The following is a 22,753-nucleotide window of genomic DNA, read 5'->3' as shown; positions in this document are numbered from 1 at the left end:
AGAACACAAACACACATTTACCCAGATATAATTATCAACCTGAGGATAAAGAATTTTAATGTTTCATTTTTATTATTATTTATAGCTAATAACAATTACAAACTAGCTCTAACTCTACCACTAAAAGGAATTTGAAAGGTCAATATGAGTATTTTTGCAACACTAAATAATAATGACAATTTCCAAACAAGTTTCCTAAACACCCCCCCCCCCATTTGAAAATGGAGACGTGACATTGGACATTTTCTACTTCCCGTAGTGACGCTCGCATGGTATTTGCGTAGGCTACTAAATGAATCGAAATAGATGCAATATTTGTTAAATACTCAACACGTTTTCATCAAAGAAGCCAGTAAAAAATGGATAACTGTTTGCATAAAAATATTAAACAGCACAGCTGTTTCTGACATTGGTAATAATAAGAAATGTTTCTCGAGCAGCGAATCAGCATATTAGAATGATTTCTGAAGAATCATGTGACACTGAAGACTGGAGTAATGATGCTGAAAACTCAGCTTTGCCATCACAGCAATAAATTATATTTTTACATAGGCTATATTCAAATAGAAAACAGTCTAAATTGTAATAATGTTTTTTTTTTTTTTTTATATACTTTTTTACTGTATTTTTTATCAAACAAATGCAGCTTTGGTGAGCATAAAATACTTTCAAAAACATAAATAAATCTTACCGACCTCAAACTCTTAAACTGTTGTGCTGCACACTACATAGAGACAGTATTTGTACTTCAATTAGAAATACATTTATGAATAACCTAGTTGCATATTACAAAATGTATATAACATAAAAAAATAAACATACTTTACCTTTAAATATATATTTTTTTCATTTACTTATGAATCATTTTTATATTTGGGGGAAAATTACTTTTTTCTTTAATATAACAGATAAGTAAATCCGTATGTAGGCTATACACTACCTTAAAGGGATAGTTCACCCAAAAATTAAATTTCTGTCATCATTTACTCACCCTCAAGCTGTTCTAAACCTGCATGAGTTTCTTTGTTCTGTTAAACACAAAAGAAGATATTTTGAAGAATGTGCGTAACCAAACAGTTACTGGTCCCCACTGACGTCCATATTATGAATAAAATATACTATGGAAGTCAATGGGGACCAGAAACGGTTTTAACAGAAATAGGTTTAGAACACCTTGAGGGTGAGTATTATGACAGAGTCTTCATTTTTGGGTGAACTATCCCTTTAAGTATGTCGTGTTAGCCTTCTAATGTGTGTGTAGGGTCCATCCATAAGTTGAATTTGCTGACATTGTGGGGATGTGGTCCTGGGACCTTGTAGACTCAAAGTCTAAGTAACTGATGTAGCGTGGCAGATGAGTGGAGGTGTGGATACACCTCCCTCATTTCCCTCTCTCTCTCTCTCTCTCTCTCTCTCTCTCTCTCTCTCTCTCTCTCTCTCTCTCTCTCTCTCTCTCTCTCTCTCTCTCTCTCTCTCTCTCTCTCTCTCTCTCTCTCTCTACCCCTCCAGCAAGTGGGGGGTCTGATTCTACCATCTCCTCAAACCTCCCGCAGGGCACCGCATGTGCATGTCTGTTCATGTCTCCGTGATATCTTGCACAAGAAAGGCAGCTTTTAATTTCCAATGCATCATGAATTGTATATAAGCACCTCCCCATAGAGGAGAAAAAATACAAATTATCTCTTTATTAGCTCAAATGTTTCTCTTAGAAAGAGATGGCATTTACTTAATAATAAAATAGTCAATAATGAGAAAAATGTAGCCTGTGATTTGTGTTTTCTAGTCAGAAAGGATTGGATTGTGAAACTGGGAGTTAGGAAGCCAAACAGGAATGTTCTTTCGGAGGTGGTACAAGTTATTACATTTTGATGAAAGAATGGCAAGATAAAGATGTGCACCAAAAAATTGTTCACAATAAGTCCACAAATTTGTTTTTAGAGAGTAAATAATCAATTTTGATTTCATGTTGACTTCTGTTTTTATTTCTCAGAGGTTTCTCTTGAGAAAAAGACCCCAGTAATCTCATAAAAGAGTTTCAGACAAAATCTCAGCAATCTCTCAAACTGTCCTTAGATTTGCCAGTGTACCTGTAAATATTCAAATATTTCATCAAATACTATCCATTTTAATTTTACAACTCACTCGTATGTCACTTTGAAAAAAAGTGAAAATGAATAACTAATGAATAACTGTCTTACTTGTTGTCAACCATTGTGTCATGCCTATTTTGTTTTCAAACAAACATCAACAAATTATATTAAAAGGAATTAGTGTTATTTTTTACAATAATAATAAAATAAATAATAATAATTTCTATGTATATTTAAGTGTTCCATATAAAGACCAGATATGAACCCAACCATACCTAAAGTGGTTTACAGAACTTTGCACACTAGATGGCTGGATGATAAGTACCCATTTCAGAATCCTGCGTTATAATTGTCCCAAATCCATGTTAAATCTTTCCCATCCATTAACAGAATTTTCCGTCATTTATGACTGTAAAGCAGGGTTCCTCAATAGGCGGCCCGCGGGCCACATCCGGCCCGTGAGAGGAAAATGTTTGGCCCGCGCTCATTTCAAGGTTGTCATGGTAACATCAGCGTAAGCAAAAATTCAAACGCAGTATCTGAAAGCATTCGCGCACAACGAAAATATGGCAAGTGTTAAGAAAAGAAAAGTGGACACAGAAAATAGACGATTCAAATCTGAATGGACTGAACAATTTTGTTTTATTTTGCCTGACCACCACAACGCAAAGCCAACGTGTTTGTTATGCACGCAGACCGTGGCTGTCTGTAAGTCTGATAATATCAAACGCCATTTTAACTCATTGCACAGCAATTTTAACAGCAATTTTCCTGAACATTCTGAGAGTCGCAAACAGAAGGTAACACAATTGGTAGCAGCTTACAAGCAATCAGTTGCTGTTATTCATAAAGCCACATCCATTCAGGAGAATGCCACCGCAGCATCCTTACGTGTGGCTTGGAACCTGGCAAAGGCCAAAAAGCCGTTCACGGATGCAGAATTAATTAAAACCTGTGCGATTGACATGGTGGATGAAGTTTTAAACCACGATGAGAAAACGAAGAAAATGGTTGTGGAGCTATTACATAAGGTGCCATTATCCGATTGCACGTCAACAAGAAGAGTAGAGGCACTGGCGGGTGAGTGTCTGTCCAATCTTTTATCCGACATAAAGAAAGCTGAAGTCATGTCACTTGCAATTGACTCGTCTTGCGACCGAACCGACATTGAACAGCTGTCAGTGTTCGTCAGATTTTTTGATGGGAAGGTTTTCCGCGAAGAGCTGCTTTGTTTGTTGCCAATACAGGGACGCGCAACCGGAGAAATAATTTTTAACGAACTGATGCAATTCTTTGAAACGAATGGATTAGATTTAAGCAAAGTTGTGTCAGTTGTCACTGACGGGGCTCCGTCAATGGTTGGACATCACAGAGGCCTGATAAGCAGGCTAGTTGCAGTCAATCCAAATCTCATAACATTTCACTGCATTATTCATAAATCGGTGTTATGCGCCAAATTGTCTGGAAAAATGAAAGAGACAATGGATACTGTGATGAGGCTGGTAAACTTTATTCGCGCGAGTTCTGGCCTGCAACATCGCCTTTTCCGAGCCTTGCTGGAGGAAATGTCTGCAGAACGGCATGATCTTTTGCTGCACAATGATGTCCGATGGCTGAGCAAGGGCCGTGTGCTGGAAAGAGTGTGTGAACTTCAAAATGAACTTTGTTCATTTTTAAGCAGCCTTCAAAGCCAAAAGGCAGAGACATTTCTGAGGTTTTTGAAAGACAACACAGAGATGGCATTCGTGCATTTTTTGTGTGATATCATGTCTCACCTAAATCAGCTTAATTTGCAATTGCAAGGCAAGAACCACACCATTGCTGACATGCACGAAGCGGTTGAAGCTTTTCGTTTAAAGCTGACGCTTTTTGAGCGGGATCTTCAAGGGAGAAAGCTGCACTTTCCGCATTTACAACAGCATTGCGAGAAACACCAGGTGCCAGAGGACCCGTTAATGCGCGACTTCGTGATGAGACTGGCAGAGAATTTCAAAGAGCGATTTCAGAGCTTTAACCTGTCAAGTGAACTACTCCTCTTCCTAAGACAGCCATTTTCAGTCCCAGCAGATGGACAATGGACTGCTGAGGCCAAACGCCTGGTTTCATCCTTAGATGAAGCATCTTTGCAGCTGGAGATTTTGGAAATGTCAAAGTCTGATTTGATCAGAGAGCAACACAAGGAGGCTAGTGTGAGCGACTTTTGGACAAAAGTGGTTTCTCAAGATAAATTCAAGAACAGCAGAATTATTGCAATGTTCCTTCTTTCAATGTTCCCATCCACTTACATCTGTGAGTCATCGTTTTCTATAATGAACATCATCAAGAACCAGGATAGAAACAGACTGTCCAGTGTGCATCTTGATCAGTGTCTCAGAATTGCTACAACAGAATATAGCCCTAACATCAGAGGTATTGCTTCAGCCTCTCGCTGCCACTTCTCTCATTGAATGGTGAGTACAAGCCAGTTAATACTTTTAGTTTGATCCAAGTAAGAACAATAAAATATTAAGGCTGATAGGTCTAATAATTGAATCTGCTATTAGGGAAATTGATGAGAAGAGATCCAGTGTGGTGATGATCAGGATCAGTCGACTCCCATGCAGATCCAGAGTTGTTATCTGTTAATTTGTTTTTAATATCCACCATGCAAAGTTCTTAAGTTTTCTGTATCTGAATACAAAAATGCTCAAAATTGCTTGAATAAAACAGACTCATGAGAAAAAGAAAATAATAAATAAATAAATAAAAAAATCAGAATAATTATGTTGTGATTTGTGACTCTTTTAACAAAACAACAACAACAAAAATAGCAGAGCAAACATTGAGGTAATAACATTGTGGTTGGTGGCCCTTGGCTCTGTATTGTCGGCAGAATTTGGCCCTTGGTAAAAATTAATTGAGGAACCCTGCTGTAAAGGATCCACTGAAGGCAAGTTGTAGAGAAGAACCCAAGTGCAGTTTATTACAAACAAAACTAAACATGAAACAAAAACATGGCGTGGCATGAACTCAAAACAAAAACATGAACGTGAACGTGACGCTTACCAACAGTGGTTACAGGGAAACAAAACTTGGACTTTGGCCGTGACATGGCGTGGGTGGACCTGGGCCGTGGCATGGCATGGGTGGCACCGGCAGTGCAGGAAGCCAGGGTGGCGCAGGAAGTGCAGGAAGCCAGGGCGGCGCAGGAAGCCAGGGTGGCGCCGGCAGTGCAGAGAGCCAGGGCTGTGCCGGCAGTGCAGGTAGCCAGGGCGGCGCCGGCAGTGCAGGGAGCAAGGGTGGTTCCAGGAGTGCAGGAAGCCATGGCGGCGCAGCCTCCATGGTCCTATCAAAGACCCTACTCTAGGACCCTATTTCCTTGGGGACAGCTATGGGGTTATGGGCTGGAACAGACACCGGCTCAGGAACAGACATGGCGGCTGCCATCTTGGGACGAGACTCTGGCGTGGCGGCCATGTCGGGACGAGACTCTGGCGTGGCGGCCATCTCGGGACGAGACTCTGGCGTGGTGGCCATCTCGGGACGAGACTCTGGCATGGCGGCCATCTCGGGATGAGACTCTGGTGTGGCGGCCATCTCGGGACGAGACTCTGGTGTGGCGGCCATCTTGGGACGAGACTCTGGCGTGGCGGCCATTTCGGGACGAGACTCTGGCGTGGCGGCCATCTCGGCTAAGGGCTCACGGGTGGTAGCTAGAGTTCTCAACGGGCCTGAAATTACAACCCGACCCGACCCGGCCCGTGGCTTTTAAAGCCCGGACCCGATGTAACCCGACACATCAACATGAATTATCTGCCCGAACCCGGCCCGCGGCCCGACGCCACCCTTTTGATCGGTGAGTGATGTAGAATAGAATGACTGCTGCGCTTGACACAGAGAGAGAGCCCCGGCCGCGCGCGCACTCTCACGTCTTCAAACAATACGAGCGCTGTTTTGCTCTCTCTCCCTCGCGCATATTAATCAAAATCAATTGACACGATAGTAAAAGGTCGGAAGACCGCAGTTTCACGTGGAGCATTTGGCGATTTTTTTTTCTCCCGAATTACCGCGGTGTGTGAATTGTGCTAAAAAAAAACACGTTGCCTTATCTTCTCTAAAAAGCGTTCCGCCCATCCAGCTGACATAAACCACATTTCAATAAACGAAAAAACGGTAACCTATCCAGTGATTAAATGTTTTCTGTATTGACGCAAATCTTGTGCGATGTCCTAAACTGCCGAGATAATCACACAACGTGTGCCATGGCTAGACGTCCGATACGCAAACGAATGACTCATTTTAACCATTCACTTTAACTCAACAACACTGAACTCACGAGACCTCTGAATCGGTGTATAAAAAAATCGGTAACACTTAATTAGATTAGTTAACATTAAATGTTAATAAACTGCACTTCTACAGCATTGTTAATGTTAATTTCAATATTTAGATATATAGGCCCACTATATGTGTTGTAGCCATTAAATAAGCGCATTTAGTTTCATTTTTGTTAAAATATTATAATGTTGTTGTTTCTTTTACATCTGCTGATTATGAAAATTGAACAGCATGAGTAAGATGCGCAATATATCGGAAGATATGATGGGTCAGACATAGCCTAGAAATCTAAACGCACCCTAGCGGCAGCAAAAATTATTTTGCAGCAAAGTGTGGTCTATCAACTCTCCATAGACTTTTGAGCTGGAAAAAACAAAAACTGGTCCGGCCAATCAGATCGTGTAGAGTTGGTGGGCGGGCTTAACATAATGACGGCAGAGTTATGACGGTTCCGCGTGATTTCCATAGGTGATTTCCCTCTGCTTGAAAACAAAGATGCTGTTGGCGAACAGCGGTCTTTCGAATCGGCTTTGCCCGCGACTCTGGATGACTTGGAGTTAAGAGAACGTCACTTAAGTCATTCCTAAAAAAGGAAGATGTGTTCAGAGTTTTGACGACCGGATACGGCAAAAGTTTAATATACCAACTAGCTGGTTCACTGGTGGAAAAACGCATGGGACTCACTCAGCCACAGCCGTTCGTTGCTCTGGTTGGTTGTAGCGCTATCCTATTGCGTGCCGAGGGATATTGAAAGACAACCGTTTATCCCGCCCCTCGGATTGAGGTATGCCAATTGTGAGTTCCCAGACCTAACATCTTGATGTAGGTCTGGCTTGCCAGGCTAGGTCAGACATGATTTTGAACACTAAATTAAGTTTTGTTTTGTAGAAAGCCTTTATTAAAGTGAATTTCGTTTTGTATAAATTGTATCTTAATTTTAATCAATTTTTCATCAACCAATTGCCTGGATATAATAAATAAGAAGCAAATATTGCAGACAATAATGATCATGATATAGGAGGCGCGGGCGCGATTGCATTGCACGTGAACTGGAGCACATCTCATCATAAATTTTGCTCATTTAAATAATAGTGAGCGTGTGTGTGTGTGTGTGTATATATATATACTGTATATATATATATATATATATATATATATATATATATATATATATATATATATATATATATATATATATATATATATATATATATATATATAAAATATTGCGCAGCTCCCCCTGTAATGATCTAGCACCCCCTCAGCACCTGCGTTAAAAATTATCTGGCGCCGCCCCTGAGCGACGGTGATTTCACCTGCGGCAAGTTTACTTTTCACCAACTCCATCTTCTTCTCCGGGCTAAAGGCATGCACGCAGCGGCGTCAGGTCTACCCTCGCGTCGCGATGCACGTTGCACGCAGCAGCCAGACTTTCTTTACAGTGAACAGCAGTGATGAATAATAAATGATTGTTTTTTTTCACTGTACAATTCAAAAGATTAAACCCGAGGTCCGACCAGAGTCATTTGCAAATATTTTCGACCCGAACCCGCGGTTCCCGTCGGGTTTGTCGGGCCGACCCGACCCGTTGAAAACTCTAGTGGTAGCCGATTTGTGTGCTGCCCACACACACACACACACAATATAGCTGTAATCAGCGCTGCATCTTCCAGAGCGGACTCAGGCCTGCTGTGAAGATATTCAGACTTGGCAGGCATGACGTGAAGAGACTCAGACTTGGCAGGCATGATGTGAAGAGACTCAGACTTGGCAGGCATGACGTGAAGAGGCTCAGACTTGGCAGGTATGACGTGAAGAGGCTCAGACTTGGCAGGCATGACGTGAAGAGGATCTGGCTTGACAGGCATGACGTGAAGAGGCTCTGGCTTGGCAGGCACGACTTGAGGAGATTCAGGCTTGGCAGGCATGACGTGAAGTGGCTCGGGCTTGGTAGGCATGATGTGAAAAGACTCAGAATTGACAGGCATTACGTGAACAGACCCAGGCTGAGAGGATACTGTGGGTGTCAGGAAGCATACACCGGATCCAGTAGCGAGTTGAAATAAAGTTTATTTGAAAACAGTTAGGAGAACAAACAGAATCGCTGGCAAATAAACAGGCACCCAGCAGGTCCCAGGAACACGAGAAGTGCAGAGTAGAATCCAAGCAGGGTGGAGGAGAAATGACGCGCCGTGAATCCTCAACACAGGCAGACCACAGCTCAGGCAGAACGACAAGCAGGAGATCCGTGCAAACCAGGAACAGGACCAAAACTGCACAGAACAGAGATCAGCACAACGACCAGCAACCCAAACGATCTGACACTGAACATGAGTAACACAGCACTACATATAGGACTAAATAAACAAGACACACCTGCGACTGATCTGATCGCTCGTCAGCGCAGCTGGCGCTGATAGGCAATCAGATCAGCGCAGTACACACAGAATGAGCAAGCAAACCCGCAAACCGTGACAGTGGGTTTGCGGTGTTCCTCATCCTCAAAACCCACAGTAAAAGTTGAGCCACTTAACAAAAGGGCATAGTCAATATATTCCTCCAGGGAAAAATAAATTTTCCCCCCAGGCAGTTCATAGCGCAACGGTAAGTCCAAACCTAAAAATGTCTTTGAGTGCTACGTCATTAAAATCTACCTTGCAGCATAGTCCACAAAATTCCTCCACATATGTTTCCAGGGGACAATTCCCCTGGCGTAGATTTAGGAAGGCAACCGCTGGGTTCATAGTTGGTCAAGTTTTCTGTAAAGGATCCACTGAAGGCAAGTTGTAGAGAAGAACCCAAGTGCAGTTTATTACAAACAAAACTAAACATGAAACAAAAACATGGCGTGGCATGAACTCAAAACAAAAACATGCACGTGACGCTTACCAACAGTGGTTACATGGAAACAAAACTTGACAAAGACACATGGCAAACATGAGGGCTTAAATACATAGACTAATGACAAGGGAACGTCCCTTGTCCCTTGGCCTTTGGAATTAAAATAGCCCCATATCATCACATACCTTTCACCATACCTAGAGATTGGCATGGTTTTATTTCAGTTAGCCTAATAGCTGTATTGATTTGTATTGAGAGATAAACTTATGGTACACCATGCCAATCTCTAGGTATGGTGAAGGGTATGTGATGATGTGGGGCTATTTTAATTCCAAAGGTCAAGGGAACTTTATTAGGATGCATGGTATCCTGGATCCATGAAATAACTGGCTTCTAAAAATAAAAATCTGCCTGCCTCTATGGGAATTTAACATAGGGGTGTCCTGACTTATGCACCCTGTATTATAAGGAAGAACATTTATTTATGTACGATACATTATTCATTCACAAAGAAAAGGCATTAAGAGCAATTTCCAAAAGATGATTTTTTATTCCTCTCTTTAGTCAACTTTAGCATGGGCAGTGGCTCAGTGGTTCATGTAGGTTGTCTACAAACCGGAAGGTTGGTGGTTCAATCCCCGGTTCCACCTGGCCAAGTGTCGAGGTGTCCATGAGCAGGACACCTAACCCCAGCTGCTCCCGATGAGCTGGATGGCGCCTTGCATGGCTGACACCGCCGTCGGTGTATGAATGGGTGAAAGTGAGGCAAAAATGTAAAGCGCTTTGGTGGCCATTGGGTCTGTGAAAGCGCTATATAAATGCAGTCCATTTACCATGTGTTCACTTATGCTAACCACTGTAGATAACCTTAAGGCTAACATATTCAAACTAAAACAATGTGTATATTTTACAAAATGTAAATAAAATTACATTTTGATTTCATGGGGACTTTAAAGGGTTACTTCCCCCAAAAATTGAAAGTCTGTCGTCATTTACTCTCCCTCATGTTGTAACAGTTACAGCCAGTTACAAGGCAAACTATCTTTTCTGGGGGCTATGTTCATCCTAGCCACTAGGGGTCACTAGTAGGGGTCACCCCATGTTTGTTATAAAAAAGGAAAGTAGTAGAAGAAGTATCATATACATTTTTTTTTATATATATTTTTTTATATATATATATATATATATATATATATATATATATATATATATATATATTTTAATTTTTTTATGGTTTATTTATTGATCTCCGGTCCACACTCCAGGACAGTAGGTGGCGGAAATGCACCATCAATGTTGGATGCCAACCGCCGTTAAACAACAAAGAAGAAGAAGAAGAAGTATTATATCCAGTGTGATTTGCTACATGCTGTTTGCTGCTATTCTTGAAAATCCTGGTTTGGGAAACTGTTTGTTCCCTTTCGAGGGAACTCTCGATGCGTCACTTGACGCCTTGGGAACGCCCCCAGCGTGCATGCGTCTGAGCATCAATGTCAACTAGTCCAATGGAAAGAATGAGCGTCACGGGCGGGTGACGTCATGACCAGGAAGGGATAAAGGCTCACCCGGTGAAACGCGGCATTAGCTTCTGCGTCTCAGCAAGCGATCTGTGTCATTTTGTCTCTGTCTATTTACTGTTGTCTGTTGCGGAAAAGGATGGAAACTAAACAAGTGTACAAACAGTGTGCTTCTCCCTGCCCGCGTTATTTAACGGGTGGGGATACACACGAGCTTTGTGTCGTTTGTTTGGGAGTGGAGCATGCGGTCTCAGCCTTCGAGGGGGCTGAGTGCCAGCATTGTGAGATGTTACCGCTTCGCATGCTCCGCTCTCGCCTGTCACTCTTTGATAAAGAGAGTGGGCAGGCTCGCGATCCACAGGGATCAGGACCCGCGTCTGCTGAGGCAGCGCGGAGAATGCATTCCTGGGGATCGCAAAAGGATCTTTCGGAGGGGTTGGAGACGGGTCCGAGGGCTCTTTCTCCTTCCTTACCCGAGAGATCCAGTGCTCTCTCCCCGGTGTCGGAAGCACGCTCTGCGGTTTCTTCTGCCCGGGGAGAGAGCCCTCCATTACTTTATTGCTCTTCCTCCGAGGAGGTTGATGCGATGAGTGTGGAGAGTGTAAGCACACACATGGGGGAAAGAGATTCACAATTTATTTCCCCAGCATATGATGAGCTGGTGGATGTTATGTCGCGGGCTGTAGAGAAATTAAATATTGAATGGCCATCTGAGAAGAAGGGCGCTCGTCCTAAAAGCAAATTAGATGAGCGCTTTTTATCTTCCACCACATTATCTCCACCACGAGGGCTTCCATTTTTTCCCGATTTGCACAATGAAATTTCTAAATCGTGGAATAAACCATATTCATCACGTCTTTTCAGCCCTCATGTTAACACTTATTCGAGAATAAGAGGGCTGAAAGAGTATGGTTATGAGGCGATGCCCCAGGCGGAAGAGAATTTAGCCAGTTATCTTTCCCCTGGTCCCGCATCGTCTCTGAAAGCCTCGGCTTTGCCCACTAGACCGCTTAAAGCCACTTCGGTGTTAGTGGGCAAAGCTTATACGGCAGCAGGTCAAGCTGGAGCATGTCTGCATACTATGGCAGTGCTCCAGGCTTATCAAGCTGACCTGCTGGGGGATCTGGATAGTAGTGAGGGAGTCAGTCATGACGATATTCGTGAACTTCGTCGGGCTACCGATCTTTCTCTCAGGGCTACTAAGGAGACCGCCAGAGCAATTGGGCGGTCTATGGCAGCCTTGGTAGCTACTGAGAGACATTTATGGTTAAATTTGTCTGAAATTAAAGAGAAAGATCGAGCTTTTTTATTAGATGCTCCGCTTGAACCTTCTGGTCTCTTCGGCGACGCAGTCCACGCGGTCGTCGAGAGATTTCAGGAGTCAAAGAAACAAGCGGACGTTTTTAAAAAGTTTATCCCTCGCCGGGTCCAGCCCCCTGGGACTGCTGGGCGTGAGCAGCCCCAGCCGTCGAGCTCATCATATCGTGTGCATCAGAAAGAGAGTGTTGCGTCTCGTGCACCTCCACGTAGAGACTGGAGACGGACGCAACCCTCTCAACCGAAGTCTTCTAAGTCGAAGCCGGATCTGAGGACCGTTCTTCAGGCGAAGAAGACTTCGGTTCAAAAAAAAAAAAGGTCCTGATGTTCATGCATCAGGCCTGTGAGGACAGCCCCGACCGAAGTGGAGCGGTGTACACCTCATTATACGGTGCCCGTTCCATTTCGGGGTCCTCACGAGACCATTCTGCCAACCCTGCCACCCTTGGTGCTTCAGGGCGCAGCGGTCTCCAGCGAGTCGCTGATGCTATGCTGCGGCACAGCATCGGTTTCGCGCCCTCTGAGGGGGGCCTTAGAGCGGCCAGTTCAGGTAGTTCCTGCCATTATGTTTCAGGCTCCGGAATTGGCTGTCTCGATAACACCAGAGACCAGCCTCGAGAGGCTGGTTCCCTTAGTAAATTTTCTGGCAGCGTGGAAGCTTCTGCCGAATATTTCTCATTGGGTCCTGCAGATTGTAGAGAAAGGATACAGAATCCAGTTTGGTTCTCGTCCTCCTCGTTACAACGGGGTGCTGCCCACAGTGGTGCATCCCGAGCAGGCTCTGGTAATGGAGCAAGAGGTAAAGGCCCTGTTAGCAAAGGAAGCTATAGAACAGGTGTACTCACCCGACAGAGAGTCGGGTTTTTACAGCCGTTATTTCATTGTTCCAAAAAAGGATGGGGGGTTGCGTCCCATTTTAGATCTTCGTCTGTTGAATCGTTCAGTACAGAAACTCAAGTTCAAGATGCTGACACTCAAACAGATCGTGACTCAAATCAGGTCCGAGGACTGGTTTGTCACGATAGATCTGAAGGACGCCTACTTCCATATCTCCATCCTCCCTCAGCACAGGAAGTTCCTAAGGTTTTCTTTCGGGGGCAAAGAATACCAATATCGGGTTCTTCCTTTCGGTCTAGCTTTATCACCCCGCACGTTCACGAAATGCGTGGATGCAGCTCTAGCCCCTCTCAGGCTTCAGGGCATACGTATTCTGAACTACATCGACGACTGGCTGATTCTGGCGGAATCAGAGCAGTTGGCGGTTCGGCACCGAGGTGTCGTTCTCGCCCATATGCAGATGTTGGGGTTGAGGCTCAACGCCAAGAAGAGTGTTCTTTCTCCAGTACAGAGAACCACTTTCCTTGGTGTGGTGTGGGATTCAGTGACGATGCGGGCCACTCTATCGCCCGTTCGTGTAGCTGCTATCCTGAAAGCCACCAAAGAGCTAAAGCTAGGCCAGTCACGCACTGTGAAACAGTTCGAGAGACTGTTGGGTCTCTTGGCGGCAGCGTCCAACGTGATTCCTTTTGGCCTGCTGTACATGAGACCTCTACAGTGGTGGCTAAGGACCAGAGGGTTCTCCCCGAGGGGAAACCCACTTCGTATGATCAAGGTCACGCGGCGGTGCCTTCGTGCCTTAATTATATGGAGGAAACATTGGTTCTTAACCCAGGGTCCGGTATTGGGAGCTCTTTGCCATCGTGTTACGATCTCGACAGATGCTTCCCTCACCGGCTGGGGAGCGGTAATGGAAGGCCGCTCGGTTCAGGGTCTGTGGAAAAGTCATCATCTTTCGTGGCACATCAATTGCCTGGAGATGATGGCTGTCTTCAATGCGTTGAGACAGTTTCTCCCAGACCTGAGGGGCCATCATGTGCTTGTACGAACAGACAACACATCAGTGGTCTCTTATCTGAACCGTCAGGGGGGTCTGCGGTCGCGTCCGCTCTGCAAACTGGCGCACCAGATCCTCCTGTGGTCTCTGGGGAAGGTACTCTCCCTGAGGGCAGTGTATATTCCTGGGGACCAGAATGTGGGGGCAGACATCCTGTCGAGGCAGGAGCTGAGGCCAGGGGACTGGAGACTCCACCCCGAGGCGGTGGAGAAAATTTGGGAGTTTTACGGCCAAGCAGAGGTGGATCTGTTTGCGTCTCAGCACACGACGCACTGTCCACTTTGGTTCTCCCTTACTCACCCAGCCCCCCTGGGGCTGGATGCTATGGTGCAGACGTGGCCGAGGCTACGTCTGTACGCATTTCCCCCTGTTGCTCTGCTCCCAGGAGTTCTGGAACGAGTCCGCCAGTACGGAATAAGCCTACTGCTTGTAGCACCACGCTGGCCGAGTCGGATCTGGTTTGCGGACCTGATCCATCTCTTAGACGGTCCTCCCTTGGAGATCCCGATCAGGAGAGACCTTCTGTCTCAGGCCGGGGGCACAATATTTCACCCTCGACCAGAGATTTGGAACCTGTGGGTTTGGCCTCTGAGGGGGCCCAACTCATAGAGAGTGGTCTCTCAGCTGAGGCTGCTGAGACCATCCTAAGCTCCAGAGCTCCAGCTACTAGGAAACTATATGCGCTGAAATGGAAAGTTTTTTCTGTATGGTGTCACCGACATCAGTGGGATCCGGTTAACTGTTCTGTGAACACAGTACTCGAGTTCTTGCAGGAGCGCTTTACGTCAGGTTTATGTCCTTCCACACTTAAGGTTTACGTGGCGGCCATTGCGGCTTACCACGCCCTGGTTGGGGGTACATCGTTGGGTCGAGACCCCCTGATTACACGTTTCCTTCGTGGCACATTGAGGCTGAGGCCTGCAACTCGCACTAGGGTGCCAGCTTGGGATTTGGCAATAGTACTAGAAGGCCTGTCTAGGGCTCCATTCGAGCCCTTAGATTCGGTTTCAGAGAAATTTCTTACCCTTAAGACTATCTTTCTGCTAGCTATTTCGTCCCTTAAGAGAGTTGGAGACCTTCAGGCCCTTTCGGTTTCCCCCACTTGCCTTGAGTTTGCACCGGGGATGGTCAAGGCATTCTTATATCCAAAACAGGGATACGTCCCTAAGGTGCCGACCTTGATTCCGAGGCCTATCGTGCTGCAGGCTTTCTGTCCTCCTCCTTTTACATCTGCGGACCAGGAAAGGCTGAACCTCTTGTGTCCAGTGCGAGCACTGGATACTTATGTTCATCGGACATCTTCTATGAGGAAGTCCGACCAGTTATTTATTTGCTTTGGATCACCTAAGAAGGGTCTTCCTGCTTCTAAACAGACGGTTAGCAAGTGGATAGTCGAGGCTATTTCACTTGCATACGAGTACTCTGACCATCCGTGTCCCTTGGTGGTCAGAGCTCACTCAACGAGGGGTATGGCGGCCTCTAAAGCCTTGTTATTTGGGGTTTCCCTCCAAGACGTTTGTGATGCGGCAGGCTGGTCCTCACCGCTCACATTCGTCAGGTTTTACAGCTTAGACCTGGATGCTGCCCCAGGTTCTCAGGTGCTTAGTGCTTAGTTTCAACAGACTGACACTCAGGTACTTGGAATTCTGGCGTTTTGGGTATTCTCGTTCCCAAGGCGTCAAGTGACGCATCGAGAGTTCCCTCGAAAGGGAACGTCTCAGGTTACGACTGTAACCGTAGTTCCCTGAGAAAGGGAACGAGACGATGCGTCACCCTGCCATACTTCCTGCTTCCCTGTGATCGGCTTGCTTCGACTTTTTGAAGCTAATGCCGCGTTTCACCGGGTGAGCCTTTATCCCTTCCTGGTCATGACGTCACCCGCCCGTGACGCTCATTCTTTCCATTGGACTAGTTGACATTGATGCTCAGACGCATGCACGCTGGGGGCGTTCCCAAGGCGTCAAGTGACGCATCGTCTCGTTCCCTTTCTCAGGGAACTACGGTTACAGTCGTAACCTGAGACGTTTGCTGTCCAAATGTAAGTGATGTTATTTCATGTTTTGATTTTTTGAATATCTTTGATTTAGTTGATCAGTTTTTTTAATCAACTAAACATTAGCTATTTTTTTGTATATATATTGTTTGTTTATGGAAGAGGAGGTGATTTGTTGTATTTCTTTTTGTTTTAGAGGATTTTTGTGCTGTTATGTTACTCCTGGATTACTTACCAGAGGACCTATTTCCTTGATTCCCTTTGGAGGCAGTATTGCCATTAGCCAAGGAATGAAAATAACTTTTCTGTTGGAAAGACATATATATGATCTCTTAAAAACTACAAACAAGTCTGATCTCATCCTGAGGAAATTGACTTTTGACGTCTCGTGTAGCCTACCTACCATTAACTCATTCTCCAGAATCCTCTTCTGATCGCCTACGGTTGCTATTTGGGATTGTTTGCTTGGCTGGTGTTATTGTTTGGCATATGTTTATGTAAATATTGTCTATATATCAATATATGTTTGGAAAGAGTTTCTGATCTTTTGGCTGTTTTTTTTTTTTTTTTCATTTTTCTTTGTTTGATTCTTGATATACATTATATCCTTCCCTGGGTATTTTGCGAATATGATCCCCCCTTTATTTTCTGGAACTCATCAGTTCTAAGCAGCTGGGACAGTTATAATGTCGTTAAAAACCGTAAGACTTTTGTTCATCTTTGGAACACAAATAAAGATATTTTTAATGAAATCTGAGAGATTTTTGTACCTCCATTGACAGTCCACACAACTACCACTTTGACTCTTCACAAAGTTCATAAAGAGATCGTAAAACTAATCCATATGAATTAAGTGGTTTAGTTTATTCCAAATTTTCTTAAGAGACTTGACCACTTTTTCGATGAACAGATTGAATTTAGGCTTTTATTCACATATAAACATTGAAACATAAAAAAAAAAAAAAATCCTAAACTGGAACTCCAAATAAATTTGGATCTGTTCTTCACACAAAGCTGTCATACTGTATGACTTGTAGCATACAAGTCATATAGATTCATTTTATCGTTGATGATGTTGTTGTTGTTGTTGTTTGTTTTAAATCACAGCATCAGTATAATTTGTGTCAGAGGAGTGTCAGCATTCCTTTTGTGTTCTATGAAAGAAAGGAATTTAAAAAGCATCGGAAGGGTTAGTAAACGATTTTTCATTCAATACATTTTCATTTCGACTCAACTAATCCCTTAACCCCTTAAATGAATCATAACTCCTGAACTGTGAAAGAAAAGTCACATTTTCTTCTGCATCATTGTGTAACATGAAAATCTGTACACGTATGTCTGCAGTTTTTCAAGAATAAAGAAAAGTCACTCTAAATCGTCTTGCACCATCAAACATATGGACTGGCCAGGGATTACTTCCTCATCTTTAGACTAGCTTTCTGAAGCCCTAACAAGGCAATTAAAAGCCTCCAGACTTTTGTTGGATCTGACCTGTCAATATAAAAGCACTCTGAATAAATCCCAGGCACACAAGATGCTACCTGGAACAGAGCAGAGGAAGATGGCTGCAGGGAAGGAAGTGTGAAGTGACGAGTGGGAAATTAATTAACGTTCAGGAGCATGAGCACAGGCGTCTGCCTCTAGCAAAACAGTTCCCTAAATCATGGATGATACTGCGCCTCTTCTCACGTGACCTGCCGCTGGATACGGGGCAGTTAGTGGCACATGAAAATGTAATGAGATGTCTATGACACCTTTTTAGACGTCTCTCTCTCTCTCTCTCTCTCTCTCTCTCTCTCTCTCTCTGGTGCATGCTGGGAGTTTGTGGAGTGCGTGGTGAGATTGAGTGTCGAGTGTTCGAGTTTTCGAGACAGTGAGTGAATGTGGTGTTTCTTTTACTCTCTCTATGTACTTATTTAGGTTCCCCTTATTATTATTAGTGTAGGGAGAAAGTTAATTTTTGTGTGTGTGTGCGTGCGCGGTTTGTAGTCGCCGTAATGGCGACTACTCACGCGCAGGGTAAATCACCCTTGTCACTCCGAAATGGATGCAGGTGTGTTCCTGAGGTTGGAGTGACGGTGGAGGATTTGCTCTTAGTTATCGGTCAGGAAATTGGGTTTGAAAACATAGTATCGGCGTCGCGAATGAATAAAGCGGTCGTCGTGTTTTTGAAAACTGAACTACTCGTTACGGAATTGATTGTAAGTGGAATATGGGTGAAGGAGACTTTTGTCCCGGTAACCCCGCTGTCGGCTCCAGCAACCAAAGTAATCGTGTCCAATGCCCCACCTTTTATATCTAACGAAGCTATTGTGAAAGAGTTACTGAGATTTGGAAAGATCGCAAGTCCGGTAATAGCAGTCCCCCTCGGATGTAAGGACGTAGCACTAAAGCACGTTTTGTCTTTCAGGCGACATGTTTACATGTTTCTTAGCTCGCCGGAGAGGACCTTAGAAGCTTCTTTTCGCGTTACTCACGGAGAGAACTCATTCATGGTTTATGCGAGTACAGTGAGTTTGAAGTGTTTTGAGTGTGGCGATTTGGGACATAAGCGTTTAATGTGTCCACATAAGGATGAGCAGCGCCCTTCTACATCTCGTGGTGGAGCGGTTAGTCAAGAATCGGGGAAAAACACAGGAAAGGAGAGAAATGAGGAGCAAGATAAAGGAGCTACAGAGGGAGTAGACGAACAACAGGAGGAGGTGAGTGAGGTAACTGAGAAGAATGTTGGCTGTGTGCAGAAACCTGGATGTGTTTTTTCACCTGATAAAGAGGGGAGTGAGGAAGAGGAAGATGATGAGAGTGATGCTGATCATGATGAAGATAATGTACAGGAATGTGGTTCTGAGGAGAAAATGGATGATGAGACTGAAGGTTTATCACAGTATACTGATGAGGGAAAGAGAGGTGATGAGGAGTTGAAGGAGGGTGTAGAAGATGTATATCCTCTTGAACAGATTAATTCTTTTCTGGATAAGACAAAAGGAAAGGCGGGAGTTGAAATAAGTGATTATTTCCCGGATACTGAAAAGTTTATTGCCTCAGTAATGTCGGCTAGAAAAAAAAGTAGCTATGATGAACTTTCACAACAGAAAAGATTTCGTCTTAAAAAGTACCTAACTATTGTTAGATCAGGAAAAAGGATGGGAAAAGCGAAGGGGAAATCTAAATAATTACAATGGTTGAGGTGTTCTTTTTCTATCTGATCTGTTTTCCCCTTCTTTCTATTTTTCTTATGGAGATCTTAAGGGTTGGCTCTCTTAATATAAATGGAATGAGGGATGGGAAAAAGAATGAGGTTTTATCAGAAATCATTAATATGAAAGAATTGAGTATTACTTTCTTGCAAGAAACTCATAGTAGTAGTAGTAATGAAGTTAATTGGGGACTGTGGTGGAAAGGAGAATATTTTCTCAGTCATGGGACCAACTTAAGTGCTGGTGTGGCTATTCTTTTTTCTCCAAATATAAATGTTAAAGTGCTTAAAAAAAAAGAAGAGGAGCCTGGAAGGTTTTTAACTGTTAAAGCTGAAATTAGTAATTATAAATTCTTGTTTGTAAATATATATGCTCCTAATGTTGGAATAGAAAGGAATGCACTTTTCAAAAAGTTGGAACAAATAGTTAGTGAAGAGGATGAAGATGTGTATATTGTTGTGGGGGGGGACTGGAATTGCACTCTTGATTTTACTCTTGACAGAAATGGGGAAGAATCTCACGCACCGTCAGCTTCCTTGTTAGCTGGTGTTATTACAAAACTGAATCTCCTGGATGTATGGAGAGAACACAATCCTTTAGTAAAACAATATACATGGGTGAGGTTTTGTAACAAAAGGGTTTCTGCTGCTCGTTTGGATAGGTTTTATATATCTTGTAATTTAAAAAATAGAGTTGCTAGTACGGAAATTATTCCCAATACACTTTCTGATCATAAACTTATCAGAGTTGGGTTTATACTGTCTAAAAGCAAACAGAAGAGTTGTTACTGGCACTTTAATACTAAACTTTTGAAGGATAAAGAGTACTGTGAAACTTTTAAGTTTTTTTGGGAAACATGGAAATCAGAAAAGAATCTTTTTGAAAATATAATACAGTGGTGGGAAGTGGGTAAAATGCACATAAGAGATTTTTCTCAGAATTTTTCTGCTTACTCTTCTGCAGCTTTAAAAAATACTATAAAGTGGCTTGAAAAAGAGATTGTTGATATTGAAATGAAAATGACTGTAAATGATGATGCCAATTTAAAAGACTGTTGGACTGAAAAAAAAAATCATTTAAGTTCAATCCTGGATGAGCGGGTTAAAGGAGCGCTCATAAGGAGCCGTTATTTAACTCTGCAGGACATGGATGCTCCTACTGCTTTCTTTTTTAATTTGGAGCATAAAGTGGGTCAGCAGAAATTGATGTTTTCTTTGAAGGACAATAATGGACTGGTTACCTCAGACCCACAGAAAATGAAAAAGATTGCTGTTGATTTTTATTCTGATTTGTACGCTGCTGAATCATCTGATGAACATTGCAAAAGAGAGCTGCTAAAGGACTTACCGGTGTTATCTGAAGATAATAAAGAGCTCTTAGAGACTGATATCTCCTTTGAGGAGGTATCCCTGGCTGTAAAAGGTCTCTCTTCAGATAAGAGTCCAGGACTGGATGGGCTACCGGCCGAGTTTTATAAAGCTTTTTGGACTATAATTGGAGATGATTATTTTGAAGTTCTTGAGAAATGTTTAAGTGAAGGTGTTCTCCCAACTAGCTGCCAACGAGCGGTTTTATCATTGATCCCAAAAAAAGGAGACTTAACACTTCTAAAGAATTGGAGGCCGGTGGCAATTCTGTGTACAGAATATAAAATTTTATCTAAGGTTCTTGCAAATAGATTAAATAAGGTGCTATATGAAGTGGTACATAAAGATCAATCGTATTGTGTAAAAAACAGATCAATAATGGATAATCTTCATTTAATAAGAGATGTTGTTGAATATGCTTATTGTAAAAATGTTAACATGGGTCTGTTGTCTTTGGATCAGGAAAAGGCCTTTGACAGGGTTGATCATGGTTTTTTGTTTGATACCCTTGAGGCTTTTGGTTTTGGGGAAAAATTTATCTCAAGGATCAAGCTTTTATATGCCGAAGCGACATGTATGATTAAAATGGGTGGTGGTTTGAGTGTACCTATTAATGTTAAAAGAGGAATTAGACAAGGTTGTCCAATTTCGGGCCAATTGTATAGTATTGTAATTGAACCGTTGTTAGATAAAATGAGAAGAGAGTTGAAGGGCATAAAGGTTAATACCCTAAATAGTTCTGTTAAAATATCTGCATATGCTGATGATGTTACAGTAATTATCAGAGACCAAAGTGACATTCAGGTGATTCAGCAGGCATTAGAGTTTTACGGAAAAGCCTCGTCAGCAGTAGTTAACTGGGGAAAGAGTGATGCATTATGGTGTGGTAGTTTTTTAAAAGGTCCAAATCTTCCTGGTGGATTACAGTGGGGTAGTGCAGGGATTAAGTATTTAGGAGTGTTTATAGGGAAAGAAGAATATAAAAAGAAAAATTGGGAGGGCCTCTTGGAGAGAGTGTGTGCAAAGTTGTCTCGATGGAAATGGTTGCTACCCCAGTTGTCATATAGGGGGAGGGTCCTAATTTGCAACAATTTGATTGCTTCTGCACTTTGGCACAGAATGGCGATACTTGAACCACCTGAAGATCTAGTGCAAGGAATACAAAAGCGACTGGTGGACTTTTTCTGGTCTGGGCAGCACTGGCTGAAGGCGGCGGTGCTGTATCTGTCCACACAAGAAGGAGGCCAGGGGTTGGTGGATGTCAGAGCGAGGATAAAGACTTTCAGATTGAAGACGGCGCAAAGACTGCTCTATGGAGTGGATGTGAGCTGGACTGAAGTAGCCTGTGCCCTCCTAAGAGAAGCTGGGAACATGGGGCTGGATCGCCATTTGTTCTTGATGGACACTGAGAAATTGAACTTGAGTGGGCTGAGTGTTTTTTATAGATCAATGTTAAAGTCATGGACACTTTTTACGTTTTCACGGAGTGAAGATAGTAATGGGAGACTATGGCTGAAGGAGGAACCTTTGTTTTTCAATTCTGAATTGAAATCAGATCTTTTTAAATCAGACACTTTCAGAAAAGCCATGTGGGCTGCAAACATGACTAAGATTGGACACTTAAAAGATAAAAAAAGTTGGATAAGCCCTGAAAAATTTGCTTTAGGAATTGGACTAAAATCAGTCAGGGTGGCACAAAATATGCTGACCCAGATTTTAGAGTCTCTGCCTCAGGATTATCGAAGGGCAATGGAGACTTCTGATGAAGAGGCTGATAATAGTGACTTTCCAGAACTGTTCATCGCAGCAAAGACTGGTACATGGCAAGAAAAGGAAGGCTTCCTATTGTCTTTTAAGATACCTTATTTGGGCGTTTTTGAGGATGCTGATAAGAAATCCATTTACACTATGTGTGTGAAAGTGTGGCATCTTAGCACACTGCAGAATGTCAGAGAGTCCAAATGGCTGGAGGTTCTGGGAGAAGGCGAATCCCCTAAAGGACGCTGGAGGTCCCTGTATAAGCTACCCATTGAGAAACGGTCTGGAGACCTTCAGTGGAGAGTAGTTCACGGGATTATAGCCACAAACAGACACAGAGCACACCTTGATCCAGAGGTAGGGGTAGGTTGTCCATTTTGTAGTGAAGAAGAGACTGTTTTTCATTTGTTTTTAAAATGTGAAAGACTTCAATCCTTAATTTGTATTTTAGAAGAGTGGGTT

This window comes from Rhinichthys klamathensis, unplaced genomic scaffold (genome assembly GCF_029890125.1).
Source record: "Rhinichthys klamathensis goyatoka isolate OS25496 unplaced genomic scaffold, OSU_Roscu_1.1 h1tg000225l_1, whole genome shotgun sequence".
NCBI lineage: Eukaryota > Metazoa > Chordata > Actinopteri > Cypriniformes > Leuciscidae > Rhinichthys > Rhinichthys klamathensis.
Note: the sequence above shows the minus strand (reverse complement) of the source record.